Source organism: Schistocerca piceifrons, chromosome 5, assembly GCF_021461385.2.
Source record: "Schistocerca piceifrons isolate TAMUIC-IGC-003096 chromosome 5, iqSchPice1.1, whole genome shotgun sequence".
In the NCBI taxonomy this organism is placed as follows: domain Eukaryota; kingdom Metazoa; phylum Arthropoda; class Insecta; order Orthoptera; family Acrididae; genus Schistocerca; species Schistocerca piceifrons.
The window spans coordinates 429,350,025-429,367,351 of NC_060142.1; the positions used below are offsets into that span (position 1 = coordinate 429,350,025).

At 37.1% G+C, this 17,327-nt stretch overlaps 1 pseudogene; it reads right to left on the bottom strand.

Annotated features, from left to right (window-relative positions):
* Positions 1-17,327, bottom strand: part of LOC124799059 — a 162,169-nt pseudogene that overhangs the window by 128,104 nt on the left and 16,738 nt on the right.

A 17,327-nucleotide genomic window follows, 5' to 3' on the forward strand; every position in this document is an offset into this window, starting at 1 on the left:
TAACTGCATTAGGTCAGTCCCTGGCACACTTTTCTGATGCCCAGTCTGTGTCATTTGACTGTATGAAATAATTAAAAAAATATGAGACCTTTATATTTTTACAATTTGTGTATCAAATCTGCTTTAAAGTACTTAGAACTCTTGAAGTGGAACCTGACATGATGGAGAGCCACAGGACAACAGTAAATATGCAACACTGACTGTAATGAATGTAGACACACCAATGAAGAAGAGACATAATTAAGAAGGAAAGCAAATTTTTTTGCCAATGGCACTTTATAATTTGGTTGAAAGAGCAGCAGTATGTTTCGAAGGCTATCATAGGATTAAAACCAGGTGAACAAACTTACAGTGTGTATTCATCATACCACAAGAACTTCAGGAAAACCCACATTTAAATACATTTTTGTACATAATTTCTCAATGTAATACATACAATTGTCTGCAGAAATTTTCATGTAAATACAACCTTACTTTTTTGAACCTCAAGACTTGGTTATTTTTTGGTCCCTCATCATTAAAATAATCTTTGTGGCAATCATTTTAAATGACTGTAGAGAGTACACGTCTCTACATCTGTGGCATTGGACTGCCTACACAACTTACATATAGCTCATTTTCGTTCCTCCACATTTTCAGCAATAAATGCTTTGTCAAGTGTAAAAAATTTTCATTTTATGATTAAAAATTATAGTTGAAGCTACAATACTGCATAACCAACTTTTCTTTTCTGATTTTCTGGATTTCACTCTGTCATACTTTACTCAGAAAATATACTGTTACTGTGGGTCTCATATAGTTACAATTCTTTACACTCAAAATGACACTGAAAGATTACCCTCTTAGGTGAAACAAGATAAAAAAAAGATATGTAAATTCTGCTTTGCTGCAAAATAAAGAAATACAACATAACTGGAACATCAGAATATCCATGAGGCTGCCTGCATCAAAGTGTTGTCAATGGTAAGGTTGTAGTGCCAGGAGGCTGTAGCAGAATTCAGGATGACTTGCAGATGATTGGCAATTCATGCAATGGAAGACAGCTGTCAATCTGTCACAAAAACAAATTTCCATTTCGGTATACTGTTTTTAAAAGGGTAACAATTCCTTTCTTGTGAAAAATATTGTCTTGTGGAACCCTGTAGACTTTTATCAACTGAAGCCATGCTGCAAGAACTGCTTTCTGACACAGAGAGACATGTCACAAGCAACAACAATGTGGGGTGGCTGTGCAAGCTACAGCATTTATGTGTAAAACGGAAACAGAGTCAGTTACATAGCATGCAAGATGGCGCCGATAGGAAAGTGTAGTGACGCTTCTCTCTCGTTAAAAAGACAAAAAATGAACAGTTCTTCGTGTAGAGAATGTAAAAAGCGTGTGATGAAGGGTATTCTGTGTATCAAATGCAACTTCTGGTTACACGAAAAGTGCGCGAAAGTAAATCTAAAGTTCGTCAGCGATGATTTTCCGTGGACATGTCACGGTTGTTTATGTGACGAAACGGCCGATCTTGTAAGTGCAGTTGATACAAAAAACGAAATTATAAAGATACTACGAAGTGACATTGAGGCATTAAAAACCGAACTTTCAACCATCAAGAAAGAAAACGATACATTAATACAAGAAAAGAAGTCTTGTGTGTGTAAAAGCCATCAAACGGAAAAGCAAGAAGATCGCGAAAATACGAATGACCGATTGTACTTTAAAAACAACATTTCAAGTGTTCTCGTTGATGTCTCGGTAAACTCAGTAAGCCAAAAACCGGAAGATAAATATAAATGGAAGGTGGTGACATACAGCAAAAGGAAAAACAAGGCGACAGATACGCAACAAAAGGAAAATGACTTTTTAATAATTGGCGATTCGCTGCTGAAGAATATCGCTGTCCCCAATTGCAAGATCGACGTACGACCTGGTATTAGAACGCATCAACTCGGTAAACATTTTAAAAATATGGTAAATGCAAGACAAGATACTACAGAACCAGATTCTGAAACCAGACATAACTATAATGGGGTGTTTATACATGTTGGGACGAATTCGTTAAGGAGCAGCAGTGAGGAAGAAATGGCAAGCGAAACAAGAAACATGATTCGTTCTGCAAGAAATATGTATGCAGGATCTCGTCTGATACTTAGCGGAATCATAAACAGAAGGTCGATGAGTGAAAAATATATCGCCAAAATAAACTGTGCTCTTAAAGAACAATGTGATCGTCTTGGGGCAATTTTTATAGACCCAAACAAATTCCTATGTGAAAACTCACTAGCGAAGGATGGCTTGCATTTAAATAGACTGGGGTCTGTAACGTTCAGCAGAATGTTTGCAGATGTCTGCAAAATCATTAGATGCAAGGGAAACTAATATGGCCTGAAGGGGATGAAAAATCATACACTCCAGCTGGAAAAGAAAAATATAAGCACCATACAAAAAAAGACGATACTAAAGAATTTGCCCCAGAATACAGCTCACAACATGTAAACCAACAAAAGAAAAATTACATAAAAGTACTTCATCAAAATATTCAATACCTTGGTAACAAAAAATTAGAAGCAGAAGTACTCCTGAGTGAAGTAAGACCAGACATATTATGCATAAGTGAACATGGACTAACTGAAAGTAAAATACATAATGTGGCAGTAAGGGACTACAAACTAGCTAGTTACTTCTGCAGATCTAAATATAAGGGTGGTGGCGTTTGTATATACTGTATATTAAAACAGGTACTCTATCAAAGAATGTAAACAGTGAAGCTGCTTCATTTCCCATAGCTAGAGGAAAAGACTTTGAAGTTACTGGTATAGTGGCAGAGGATTTTAGAGTGTTTTGTGTGTACAGGTCACCATGTGGCAATATTAGCATCTTTCTAAAAAAAGTTGCTAGCTTATTGAGAATGAATATGAAGAGAAATCTTATTATATGTGGAGACTTCAACATTGACATGGGAAAAGACACAAAAATAAGACAGGATTTTGAAGAATTGTTAATACAGCATAACATGAAAGTGACAATAACTGCACCAACAAGAGTGACTTCACAAAGTGAGACAATTATTGACAACATAATTACTAATATGTGTAACTATGAGTCACATGTAGTTCAGACAGAAATATCTGATCATCATGGACAACTAATCAGCTTTTGCAGAAGTAATGACACAGTATCAGAACCAAAACAAACAACCAAAGAAATTAGGATCATCATTGAACAAAATATCAACATCTTTAGAACAATGTTAAGTAAGGAAACCTGGAATGAAACCCTACAGGCCCAGAGTGTAAATGAAAAATATGATGCATTTATTTCAACAATTAAGTACCATTTTAATGTAGCATTTCCCAAAGTAAAGAGACAAGAAAGGCATCAAGATCAAACACAGTGGATTACGAGTGAAATACTAGAACAGCGAAGGAAGCTTCAGGACGTGAGACGGATGGGCGAAGCTGAAAACTATAAAATGTTAAAAAAGAAGTATAGAAAAACAATAAGAGAAGCGAAAGCAAGAGCAATTGACACCACTATAGCGAACTCAAAAAACAAGGCAAAGGCAGCTTGGAATGCAATCAATGCTGAAAGAAAGGAAAAAGACGGGTCAAACAAAGAAGAAGGTATTAGGTCAATTAAAGTAGACAACACAGTGGTCACAGATGGTATGGAAATAGCAAACATACTGAATAATAACTATATCAGTGTAGTAGAAAACCTAAAATTGGAAAGAAATAGTCAAAAACAGAAGGGTATTAAGGTACCAAAAAGATCATGCAGTACTATGTTCTTAAGACCAGTCACGGAAGATGAATTGCGGAAAACTATACAGAAACTGAAGTCCAAGAAATCAGCTGGTGATGATGAAATATCAAATCATGTAATAAAGCTGGTATGTGAGGAGATAATAACACCACTGCTGAACATAGCAAACTGTTCTTTCAGAGATGCAATTTTTCCAGAAAAACTGAAGATAACGAAGGTAGTGCCAGTGTACAAGAAAGGGCGTAAGGATGATCCCAACAACTACAGACCAGTTTCACTGATATCAGGTTTCTCAAAAATCCTAGAAATGCTTATGTATACCAGATTAGTTAACTATTTGGACAAACATAACATTCTCATGACCTCACAACATGGTTTCAGAAAGGGTAAATCTACAGAATCAGCAATTGTCAGTCTAACAGAATACATTTTACAGTCCTTAGATGAGAAAAAGGTTGTCTCTGCAATGTTTCTGGATCTTTCAAAGGCATTTGACACCATTGACCATGAAATGCTGATACAAAAATTAAGCAACTATGGCATTCGGGGGCAACCAGGTGAATGGATAAAATCATACTTGTGCAACCGCAAGCAGTATGTATCATTAGGAAACTCGTACCAATCAGAAACCAAATCCATCAAATATGGAGTGCCGCAGGGTTCGGTAATGGGGTCATTGTTATTTAATGTATTTGTTAATGATATAGGTGTTGAGTAGGAAGAAAAGAAAATATTGTATGCTGATGACATGACAATACTAAATAGTGACCAAAATATGGAACAGCTTGAGAGAAGAGCATACATATCTGCAAATGTCACAGCTCAATGGCTGTTGGAAAATGAACTGGTTATAAATCTAAAAAAGACTATGTATGCAGTGTTTAAAAACAAGGAAAAGGCTGTAGACATGGATTTAGAGGTTGACGGAACAAGGCTGGAAGAAGTAGAATCTGCTAGATTCTTAGGTATTCTTGTGGATAATGAACTGAAATGGAAAAAACATATTAATAATGTCTGTAAGAAACTGAGCTCTGTCATATTCTTAATGATGCAGCTATCACAGTATTCAGACAAGAACCTTCTGTGTACAGTGTATCATGGACTTTTCGAACCATACTTACAGTATGGAGTGACGGTGTGGGGAAACTCAAACAAACAAGAGACAAAACGAGTGTTCACATTACAAAAAAAAGCAATTAGGACCATTTTAAGAAGAAAGACCTCTGAAACATGCAGAAACTGTTTCAAGAATTTAGGTATCTTAACTTTTTCATCATTATATATATACAAAACAATAATGTCAATATAATGGAAGGAAACATTCCACGTGGGAAAAATTATATATAAATACAAAGATGAGGTGACTTACCGAACAAAAACGCTGGCAGGTCGATAGACACACAAACAAACACAAACATACACACAAAATTCAAGCTTTCGCAACAAATTGTTGCCTCATCAGGAAAGAGGGAAGGAGAGGGGAAGACGAAAGGAAGTGGGTTTTAAAGGAGAGGGTAAGGAGTCATTCCAATCCCGGGAGCGGAAAGACTTACCTTAGGGGGAAAAAAGGACAGGTATACACTCGCACACACGCACATATCCATCCACACATACAGACACAAGCAGACACAATAATGTACATCACAAAAGGTAGTGAGGACTGGATTACAAATGCTAGTGTACACACCCACAATACAAGAAAGAAGAATGAAGTACGGAGCATACCCCACCGACTGGCAATGCTAGAAAAAGGACCCCAGTACTCTGGTATCAGACTACTAAGAAGTCTGCCCAAAACCCTGCAAGATAGTGTACTTCACAGTGAATTTACAAAGAAACTTAAAGACTATCTCATTGAAAAAGAGTTTTACAGTGTTGCAGAATACTTACGCCATTAAATTTGTATATATTGTTACTTATTATCAGTGATGTAAAAATGTAAGCTAAAGGTGTAGAAAAATAATTGATAAAGAATTTTAATACTTTGACATGTCTTATATTACACGTACATTTACTGTACATGATGTAATCTTACAGATCAAATAAAATTCAATTCAATTCAATTCTTCAATGGTAAAATATAATAGTATTCAAAGATAAGTAACTTTTGCAAGAAGAATCTGCAAATCTATACAAACTTCAGTGAATGTCCTTCTCAGTATGACATTGAAAGCATATTGTAAAACACAGTGTTGATGTGCATTTGCTGTCTTTCAGCATATGACTGCCCCATCCATTTCCTCATCACCCTATACAACAGCACTGTAATGTGCGCACTGGTCAGAGGCTGTGATTTACTTGTCAGTTAACATAAGCCACTGATCAGTTACATACACTCCAGTCAAATGACTGGTCCCACTGTTTACTTGAGCCAGACTCAGACTGCTCATTGGCTCCTGTAGAGAGGTACAGGAGAGAGCACATTATTCATATGTCTGACTTAATTGTCAATTAAATTACTCTGCTATTGACTGCAACAACAATAATATTCCACTTGAAATAAAAGCCTGTATTGCCAAAATATTCAACACAAAATTATCTAAAATGACAGTGCCAAACAGTGCGTAAGGAAGGGTTATACATGCGAAGGTAAGTGATATGAAAACCTCCAAACACATAGTTGCATCAGAAAATTAAGCTTCAAAGTACCATCAGAGACTTTTTTTGTGAAAAAATTATCAAATGAAGTCTGCATAGGAGGGTTCCAGCAGGGTCAGATTAACAGTTACACAGATTGCTTAGAAACAGTCTAAAAAGCTTGTAAGCCTGTTGCGGGATACGTTGGGCTGAAGAATGATTGATAAGAAAAAAACAGTGATATGCTGCACCCTTTCTAAGTCAATTAGCAATGAAGTTAGCTAATCAGGCTGTTGCGCGTGCAAATTCAAGTGGCTCCTCAGACACAGTGTCAGCTGTTCTAGTAACATAGATGATAGTGCATGAGGCTGCTCAGCCTTTGGTTTGGGATCAATTCTTACTACCGTCATATGTCCAATTTTTGTATTGTTCTCTTGTTTGGTTTTAGGAAAGCAAACAGGCGAAGATCCATTTACGAACTTCCAGCATGCTGGAATAGTTGCAGGTCAGCAACTTCTGTTAATCATTATAACAGAAAACTAGCCAAAGCTGCAAATTTTACTTTTTTTATTTACTTGATGATTAGTTTCTGGCCAAGACCCAGTTCGAAATCATCCTCAATGACAGAAAATCAAATTTATGATCATGTACAGTACAGGTACTACTAAGTTTTTAAGCACATATCAAAAATACAGAACACATCATTTCAAGATTTATGTAACAGGTAAACAAAATGGTACTTCCAAAAATACAAAACCATGTCAAAAATATATACATATTATGAAGTGCAAATGTACAGTTATAGTGTTTACAGATAACTGTCACTGTAGAACTCCACTGCTGTAAGGAAACCTTAGGAAGGGGGCACCCTATCAAGATATAGGAAAGCTTATGTATTTATTACAATATTCTCCAACTATCAAAAGTACAACAGTTAATACAATAACAGTAAAAATCAACAATAAAATTAATACTTTTAAAATCTTTACTAAAACAGTCACTTAGTGTGTGTATGCAAAGTTGCATGCCATGTTGGCATATAAAAATCATTGAATGTGAAAGTATTAAAAGAAAACATAATAACAGGGCATTAAAAATCTTCATCAGTTCCAACCCTTTACAAGCATAAAAACTATGCCATAATTGTTATATAAATTATATGAGGATAAAACAATTTTTTATGGATATGTCTCAGGTAAAAACAGATATTAAACTACAAAATTGTCTTTCACAAAGCACCAAACCTGTACTTGCCATCCTGAGGAAAGATGTAACATAAACCCACTCATGAGTATATGGGGTAGGAGTGGGGTTGTAGATGGAGGCAGAGGTAGGGAAAGAGATAGGGAAAGGATGGTGGGCTGGGACATGAGGTAGAAGGGGGCCTGTAGATGGAGCACAAAAAGGGGGTCCAGTGTGCAAACAAGGCAAAAATGTAAATAGTGGGTTTATGTTATGTCTTCTGCCATGGCAACTACATTTTTGTTGCTTTGTGAAAGAGAACTTTATGGTTTCACATCTATTTTTACCTGGACATATCCAGAAAAAATAGGTTTAACCTTCACCTAATTTTGTAAAGTTGGTGATGGTAAAGTTTTTGCACTTGTAAAGAGTTAGAAATGATGAAGATTTTTAATGTCCTATTACATTGCTTTTTTTAAAACAATTGTTGTGGTTTATGTTTATGCTTTTTACATGTTAACATGATATACAACTTTGTCATATACACCATATGTGGCAATGCTGCGATTCACTGTTCAGTGATTTTAAGTTTGATGTTTTGACTGTTTTTGGTAAAGATTTTCAAAGTATTAATTTTATTGTTGACTTCTATTGTTATTTTATTAACTGTTGTATTTTTGATGGCTGGAGAATGTTCTAATAAATACAAAAGATCCTAACAGGGTGCTGCCTTCTTGAGGTTTCCTTATGGCAGCAGGAGGAGTAGGCACTGTAACTGTTCATTTGCACTTCATAATACATGTATATTTTTAATATGGTTTTCATATTTTTTGGAAATACCATTTTGACTGTCTGGTAAGTAAATCTTAAAACAATATGCACTGTATTTTTGGTATGTGCTTAGAAATTTGGTAATACTTGCATTGTACATGATTGTAAATTTGGTTTTCTGTCATGTAGGATGATTTGAAAATGGATCTCAACCAGAAAATAGTAATCAAGTAAATAAAAAAGTGAAATTTGGAAATCCAGTTGATTTTCCATTATATTGAAAGCCCCATTTGGCAACACAGTCTCTGCAGATGCAGCAGTCTGATTGGCTAACTTTAATGCAAATTAACTTGGAAATGGTGCAACATATTGAAATGTTTTCTTAAGAATTATTTCTCAGCACAACCTACCCTGCAACACCCTTGCAAGCCTTTCAGACTGTTTCTGACCACCCAGTGTTGTAATATCTTTTGAACACATCTAACAGACCACATGCAGCACCAATTGAGTATATGCTCCATGATATTCCCCATTATGACATTATGGATATGATATAGGTAGATTTATTACAGCTTTCTAGTTCATCTTTATGACCTTCAGGACATATAGGTCTTACCACTTAATCTGATCAAACTGTTCCACAATATTTTGACAGATAACATCTGTAGGCACCCTATAAGTTCTATGTGTGAGGGTAAGTCAATTATTATCTGCAAAGTAGTTATAAAATTTTATTGTAATCAAATACAAAACTTACAAGAACATCATTTTTCGACAGTCTCCTTGCATTTCAACGCACCTCGTCCATCATTGTACAAGCTTCCTGATGCCCTCATAAAAGAAGGTTCTTAGTTGAGCAGCAAATCAGGAATGCACCACTTCTTTCACTGCTTTGCTGAGGCAAATAAACAGCCCCTTAATACCCGTTTGAGTTGACCAAACAAGTGATAGTCAGAAGGGGCAAGATCGGGACTATATGGTGGATGATCCAGTACTTCAAATTAGAGTTTCTGGAGCGTTTCAGCAATGTGGGCTGCAGTATGTGAACGGGCATTGTCATGCAACAACACAACACCTTTTGACAGCAATCATCGGTGTTTGCTTCGAATTGCAAGCTTTAGCCTGGCAGTAAGCATCTCACTGTAATGTACAATGTTTATTGTTGTGCCCCTTTCCCCATACTTTTCCAGTACTGGACCTTGTGCGTCCCAAAAAACTGTAAGCGCCAGTTTACCTGCAGACGGTTGGGTCTTGAACTTCCTCTTGCATGGCGAATTTGGATGTTTCCATTTCATACTCTACCATTTACTCCCCAGCTCATAATGATGTGCGAGTTGTTTTGGGACCCACCTTACACAAACTTTATGAAACCCAAGTCTGTAGTGGATGATTTCATAGGCAGAACCATGACTAATTTGCAGATGATGTGCCACTTTGTCAATAGTTAATTATCTGTCTAAGAGAATCATTTCATGCTAACATTCAATGGTTTCTTCATTTGTGGTGGTAAACAGTCATCCAGCTCCTTCATCGTGCGTAACACTTGTGAGACCTTTTTGTAATTTTTCAATCCATTCGTAGACACTCTGTTGGGGCAAAACATGGTTCCTGTACTGTACCAAAAGTCTTTGATGAATTTTAGCCTCTGATACGCCTTCTGACCACAAAACACAGATCACTGAACATTGCTCTTCACTGATGCAAATAGACAATGGGGCAGCCATGATTAACAGCATGGCAGCAATAACGAAACTAACCTAGCAGCTTGAAAATTGGAAAGATATCACAACAAATAAACAAAGCATGCATCATCAATGTAAAATGACAGTACAGCTTATCAAAAATTGTCTTCAATGTAGGCTTACAACCAAATTTGCAACTGCACAATTATTGGGAAAACACAAATTTTGAAACAGAAAAGATACATATTACATGCAAAAAAATCTCTGAGCTTTGATAAAATAAAAACAGCCATATTAATTTCAATAACAAACCAAAAGACAAAAGTTACACATTGTGCATAATGCTTAATATTTAATTACATTACCTTTTCAGACTTTATGTCTTGTCTGAAACTTAGGAGACAGAAACAATGAAATACTTCCAAGTTTTTGCAGTTCTATCCAAAATAGAAAAAAGCCAAACTTGAGATATGAAAATTATGCTGTAGTTTTGAGTTAAAAGCATAGTTGATTCACAAAACTGTTCACATCAAAATTACTTTTATTATTTGTCAAGTATTATTATTTGTCAAGTATTATTATTTTAGAGTCAGAGTGGAAAACACATCCAAATCGAATGAAGTATATCAATGTCAACACAACATAAACATCATATTCCCATAAGTAATTACCAATTACCAATAGTTACTGTAATCATGATTGTCAACATGTATGTTTTACATATTTCTAGTTTTTGTAGTAGTATTAATCTGTCTGAAAAGTGTGTAAACTAAAACCAGAATAACAAATTCAGCCTGAACCTGGAGGTTTTATGAGATCTTTACCACATCAATGCAGATGACATACTTGGTTGTCATGGACACAAGGATGCGGATGTTTGTTGAGGGTAACTCTACAAACTGACATGTTGTAATGTATGTGAATATTGTAATCAGTTTTGGAAGTGTATCAGAATCTGGAATTAAACCATATGGTAGAAAATGACATCATGGCCCAGACTATTTATTTAAAAGCAAACTTCAAACATAAACCTGCTACCAGAACCTATTTTTATAAGCTTGCACAAGAAGAAGCAGCAGCCTGGGAGGTTATCATCAAAACAATTAATTCAGCTACTTCATTTTCAGACTGTCCAAATTTAGATACTTTGGGGTAGAAGACTGGTAGTAAAATTGAGTCACACCCAAATGTATTAGGACAAGTGAATGAAGCAACATTACACTATGGAGTTGGATAATGAATGCAACATTGTGGTAACTGCAAGAATGTGTATGGACATTACCTGACATGTGCTTTGGCGCATGTCAGGTGGTGTAATGTTCACGGTCAGTACTGGATGCTATATCTCTGACTTCAGACAGTGCTGACTTCATTCATTACATAAAGAAGGAGTAGTCTTATATCCCACTGCTCATGACAGCGAGATCACAAGTGCTTCTATCTGAATCTTCTAGATGGTGAATAAAAGCTACTTTTTGGTTTACTGTGGCAGTAATGGTATTTAAAAAAATCAACCATTGTCTGAGCTATGGGCACCCTCAGATAACATTGCACCTATGTGCAATTTGATGTATTTACCAGGCGTTATCATTCCATCCCACCCTCTGTCTCCATATAGCACTTCCTCTCTTCTCCCTCTTCTCATTCCTCCCTATGTATCTCTGTCTGTTTGCCTGTCTTCCTCTGTAGTTACTTTTTTACTTGTCATATTTCTGTTGGTATTATCTAGTACATCTTTCCATTTGTATACTTTAGGTTAATCTGCCAACAGTCTGTCACATGTTTCTGTTCTTTACTCACAATACACAGTGCTGATAATAAATTTTGATATCTGATGTACTGTCTTCCTTGAGGATATTACTATATTTACTGAAACAAATTTTACTTTTTATTGCATAATGTATTCTATTTCCTCTTCATTAAATTCTTTATGCTTCATTTGGCCACAGTATAAACTTTGATTTAATTGACTATAGTGTTTTCTCTTAGCGACTACAACCCACAAATCTTTTATTAAAGAACCCAAAAAATTCACTTTGTTCATCATTATGTATTGATTCTGAAAAGATAAAAACTTACCTAGACTTCCCACCCAACATTTGCCAGCTTCAAAGTCAGGTGCATGGAGCTCAAATTCTTGAGTTTGTGGATCATATGTAGCTGTTAGTCTCATTCCTTTCGCATTTGTTCCATGTGAGATTTCAGTGAGGCCAAAACAACCTCCAGCCTTGTGAACACAAAATCCATGAGACACAGCTAAATTGTAATAATTAATAATGTTTCATTACAAAAAATGGTCCAGTTTTTTAGAAAACAAATCAGAAGCTAATACCCAATGATATCAGTTCCCTTTCAAGGAATCAAGGAAATAGTATCCATTACAAAGAAAAGCATAACAGAAACTTATTAAATATTAAGATATTAAAAAAAAACTAGTGTAAATGTGCGTGTTTCTTCAGCACCAATAATTTTTGTTTATTGTTATTTTTTCAGTGATACTCTTTGTTCTACCTCAAAACCAAACACAAAATAAATGTAATATTTCAATAAAATGATCACAAAAAGCTATTAGTATAATAATTAAGCAGGACTTCAATGAAGACAAAGAGAAAGACAGAGGAAAACTACCACATCAGAAGGTGAATATGTGAGCCACCCATTATTTGTATTTTTGTTTGACATCTTAAAATATGTTATTGCTTCATTGATGGAGTACAATTATCATATTTTATGATGCTTATAACTACATGACTGGATTTTATATGCTACGAAAACAGGAAGCAGAAAGTTGTCTTTCAGTGCCAACACTGCCACTATTAGATGCTCCAAGCAGAAGATATATTTTTTTGATGCACCTCATTGTTTGGTATTTTCACAGTAATAAACTAATGAAACAGTGTTAACCTGTGGCACTCTAGCACAGAAGATGTCACAAATTTAGTTTATTATTTGTGTTATTTTTCCAAAACTTTTCACTGATTATGTCACAGCTTGTGTGTAATGAAGATTTGTGATTACCACTGAAAATTTGTATTATATTGTGAATTGTAAACTAAATTCATACTTTTTTGAAACTTTTGGTAACAGCATCTTCATTCAAAAGTGATTAGCCCTCATTTCAATGTGTGTTTATATAATAAAATGTGTTTTTCAAAATTTTCAGATGTTCATGAGTGTAATACTTGACTTATTTCATAGCAAATTGTGACTTGCAGTTGTGTATTCTGCAAAAACTTTGGCAGCAATATATTTTCAGAAAATAATTTTCCCTTTATTGCAGTGTGGGAATTTATGTGCAGTGCGGGTATTTATGTGATTAATGCATTATTTTCATTTTTTTCTGCTTGAGATGTTTTCTTCCAAGTCAATATTTTAAATTTTGTGATTGTAACATAAATGTTGCTCCTACAAACTCAACTGCTGTGTTGTGATACTATGTTTTGCACAAATTATAATTTTGTATCAAGTTACATTTGTTAGTATAATTTTTTCAAAGTAACTACACTCCTGGAAATGGAAAAAAGAACACATTGACACCGGTGTGTCAGACCCAACATACTTGCTCCGGACACTGCGAGAGGGCTGTACAAGCAATGATCACATGCACGGCACAGCGGACACACCAGGAACCGCGGTGTTGGCCGTCGAATGGCGCTAGCTGCGCAGCATTTGTGCACCGCCGCCGTCAGTGTCAGCCAGTTTGCCGTGGCATACGGAGCTCCATCGCAGTCTTTAACACTGGTAGCATGCCGCGACAGCGTGGACGTGAACCGTATGTGCAGTTGACGGACTTTGAGCGAGGGCATATAGTGGGCATGTGGGAGGCCGGGTGGACGTACCGCCGAATTGCTCAACACGTGGGGCGTGAGGTCTCCACAGTACATCGATGTTGTCGCCAGTGGTCGGCAGAAGGTGCACGTGCCCGTCGACCTGGGACCGGACCGCAGCGACGCACAGATGCACGCCAAGACCGTAGGATCCTACGCAGTGCCGTAGGGGACCGCACCGCCACTTCCCAGCAAATTAGGGACACTGTTGCTCCTGGGGTATCGGCGAGGACCATTCGCAACCGTCTCCATGAAGCTGGGCTACGGTCCCGCACACCGTTAGGCCATCTTCCGCTCACGCCCCAACATCGTGCAGCCCGCCTCCAGTGGTGTCACGACAGGCGTGAATGGAGGGACGAATGGAGACGTGTCGTCTTCAGCGATGAGAGTCGCTTCTGCCTTGGTGCCAATGATGGTCGTATGCGTGTTTGGCGCCGTGCAGGTGAGCGCCACAATCAGGACTGCATACGACCGAGGCACACAGGGCCAACACCCGGCATCATGGTGTGGGGAGCGATCTCCTACACTGGCCGTACACCACTGGCTATCATCGAGGGGACACTGAATAGTGCACGGTACATCCAAACCGTCATCGAACCCATCGTTCTACCATTCCTAGACCGGCAAGGGAACTTGCTGTTCCAACAGGACAATGCACGTCCGCATGTATCCCGTGCCACCCAACGTGCTCTAGAAGGTGTAAGTCAACTACCCTGGCCAGCAAGATCTCCGGATCTGTCCCCCATTGAGCATGTTTGGGATTGGATGAAGCGTCGTCTCACGCGGTCTGCACGTCCAGCACGAACGCTGGTCCAACTGAGGCGCCAGGTGGAAATGGCATGGCAAGCCGTTCCACAGGACTACATCCAGCATCTCTACGATTGTCTCCATGGGAGGATAGCAGCCTGCATTGCTGCGAAAGGTGGATATACACTGTACTAGTGCTGACATTGTGCATGCTCTGTTGCCTGTGTCTATGTGCCTGTGGTTCTGTCAGTGTGATCATGTGATGTATCTGACCCCAGGAATGTGTCAATAAAGTTTCCCCTTCCTGGGACAATGAATTCACGGTGTTCTTATTTCAATTTCCAGGAGTGTATATTTTCCTAAGATACATGTATACAATAATATAGAAGTATTTGCCATAATTATCAGTTTGAATAGATTAGTGTCAGTCATAATTTGTTGTCAGTATCCTTTACGGAAGTAGCCAGAAGCAGTACATTCTGCATGACAATGTATAACTTGACTCATTCTACGTCCCTGAAGGCTCTCCTTCATAATGTGAGTTACAAAACAGAATGTACAAATGATTGAATATATGAATGCATTTAGTTTCCTACATCTACAGCAATTAATAGTGTTGACACTGACATACATTAACAGTTTTTGACACTGTTATACAAGTTGGTTAGTGAGCATAGCTTCAATAATCCCATTTTTTCTCTCTCTAATTTTACACAAAATACTTTCTTAGTTGTAGTAGCTTGAAATCTTAAAGGAAACTCACAATTCCTGTAGTGTAACAACCCCTAAAACTAAAGCAATGTCTGTGAGGCTAATTTAAAACTAATTATTTACTGTTCATTGCACCAGTCAGAATGCAACGTCACTGTGACTTCTGTTCTCGCACAGGATGAGATAGTGGCTGTTTGTAAGTGGTTGGAAATCACTTGACTGTCATCAAACAATTGGAAACTGCATTGAATGGATATGAAGTGTGAATTGCCAATAGTCCTGTACATCTACATCTGCATCTACGTATGCAACCTGAAAACAATTGTGATGTGCATGGCTGTGGGTACTTAGCATTGTACGACTTGCTTCGGTTTCTTGATGGTCCAACCACATATGGAATACATGAGAATGCCATAGAGCACACTGTAATTAATGTTATTAGCATAATTAGTGTAATTAGTCTTCACAGTCTCTATGGCAGTGATACCTATGAGGATGAAGAATATATATAGATTCATCAATTAATACTTGACAATTTATTAATAGGCTGTTGTGGGATAATTTGCCTCTATCTTCAAGTGTACACCAGTTCAGGTTTTTCAACATTTAGGTGGCACTCTCCTATGAGTCCAACAAACATATGTGACAATATGTACTCCCTTTCTTTGTACATGTTCAATGTCCATGGCAAGTCATATTTTCTTTCAAGAGGCTTTTGATGATTACACATCACAAACAGCCTTGTGCATTGCAGAAGTAGCAAGAATGCATTTCACTGCAATAGAAAGCAGCTGTGAGAAACATGAATGTGAGATTTCAGAGAAAACAGAAAAGATCCATGAAACTTTTAATAAAGAATTAAAAACAGTCCGAGAAGCAGTCACATCTGATGTGGAAAATGTTAAACAAGAGGTAAAGGACATTAAAGCTCAAATAAAAGCAATTCCTGTTTGAACCCCCAAGGTTGATGATTGACCATTGCAAGATTTGTGAGCAGAACTCAGTTTGTTGAGATCACAAGGCAGGAGCATCACACAGGCAAACTTCACAATAACTATTGATGGCATGTGGGCAGACGTAATAACAGGTACCTGTGTGATAAATGACGGCATGATTCAACCCAAACAATTTTCTACATTTATACCTGAAAAACACAATGTGGATCCAGTATTATTTATAAAGTCTTTTCACTGTGTACTGCTGCAAACTTGGACCAAAAATCAGAAGATCAGATTTGTTAGAGGCTCTAGGCAATGTGATTCGGCTTTGTGAGCAACAGAAGCCACTGACACAATTCAGATGCACCAAGATTTTGTAGGTGCATTTTTGTCAAAATACTGGTGATGCAGAGTTCAATAGAAGTCATAAAGGAATCTTTCAATTCAGAATATTTAAGATAAGTGACATGTCATGGATATTTATGAAAGTGACAATATTATGAAAAGGAAAGTTGCAACTCAGCATATAGTGCGGATGCTGAGTCGCAGATAGGCACAACAAAAAGACTGTCACAAATAGTGTATAGGAAAGTCATTGCTGAGTGACTGTAGGAAGCTACAGGATGACTGAGACAGAATTTATAGTTGGTGAGATGAATGACAGTTTGCTCTAAATGTAGAAAAATAAGTTAATTCATATGAGTACCAAACACTCTCCTGTAATTTTTAGTCACACCAATTAAATATCTTGGTGTAAGATTGCAAAGTGATTTAAAATGGGACAGGCATATAAGAATTGTAGCAGGGAAGGCAAATGGTCTACTTTGCTTTGTTGGGAGAATTCTGGGAAAGTGTGTTTAATCTGTAAAGGAGACTGCATGAAGAATACTAGTGCATTCTTGAAAACTGTTCAGTTGTATGGATTAGAGGAAGGTACTGAAGAAATTCAGAAGTGTGCTCTTGGTGTATTAAAGAGACACTTTGTGAACTCAAATAGGAATCTGTGGAGGGAAGATGAAGTTCCTTTCATAAAACTCAATTAATAAAATTTAGAGAATTGGCATTTGTTGCTGACTGCAGAATGATTTCACTGTCACCAATGTACATTTCACATAAGGACCACAAAGACAAGATAAGAGAC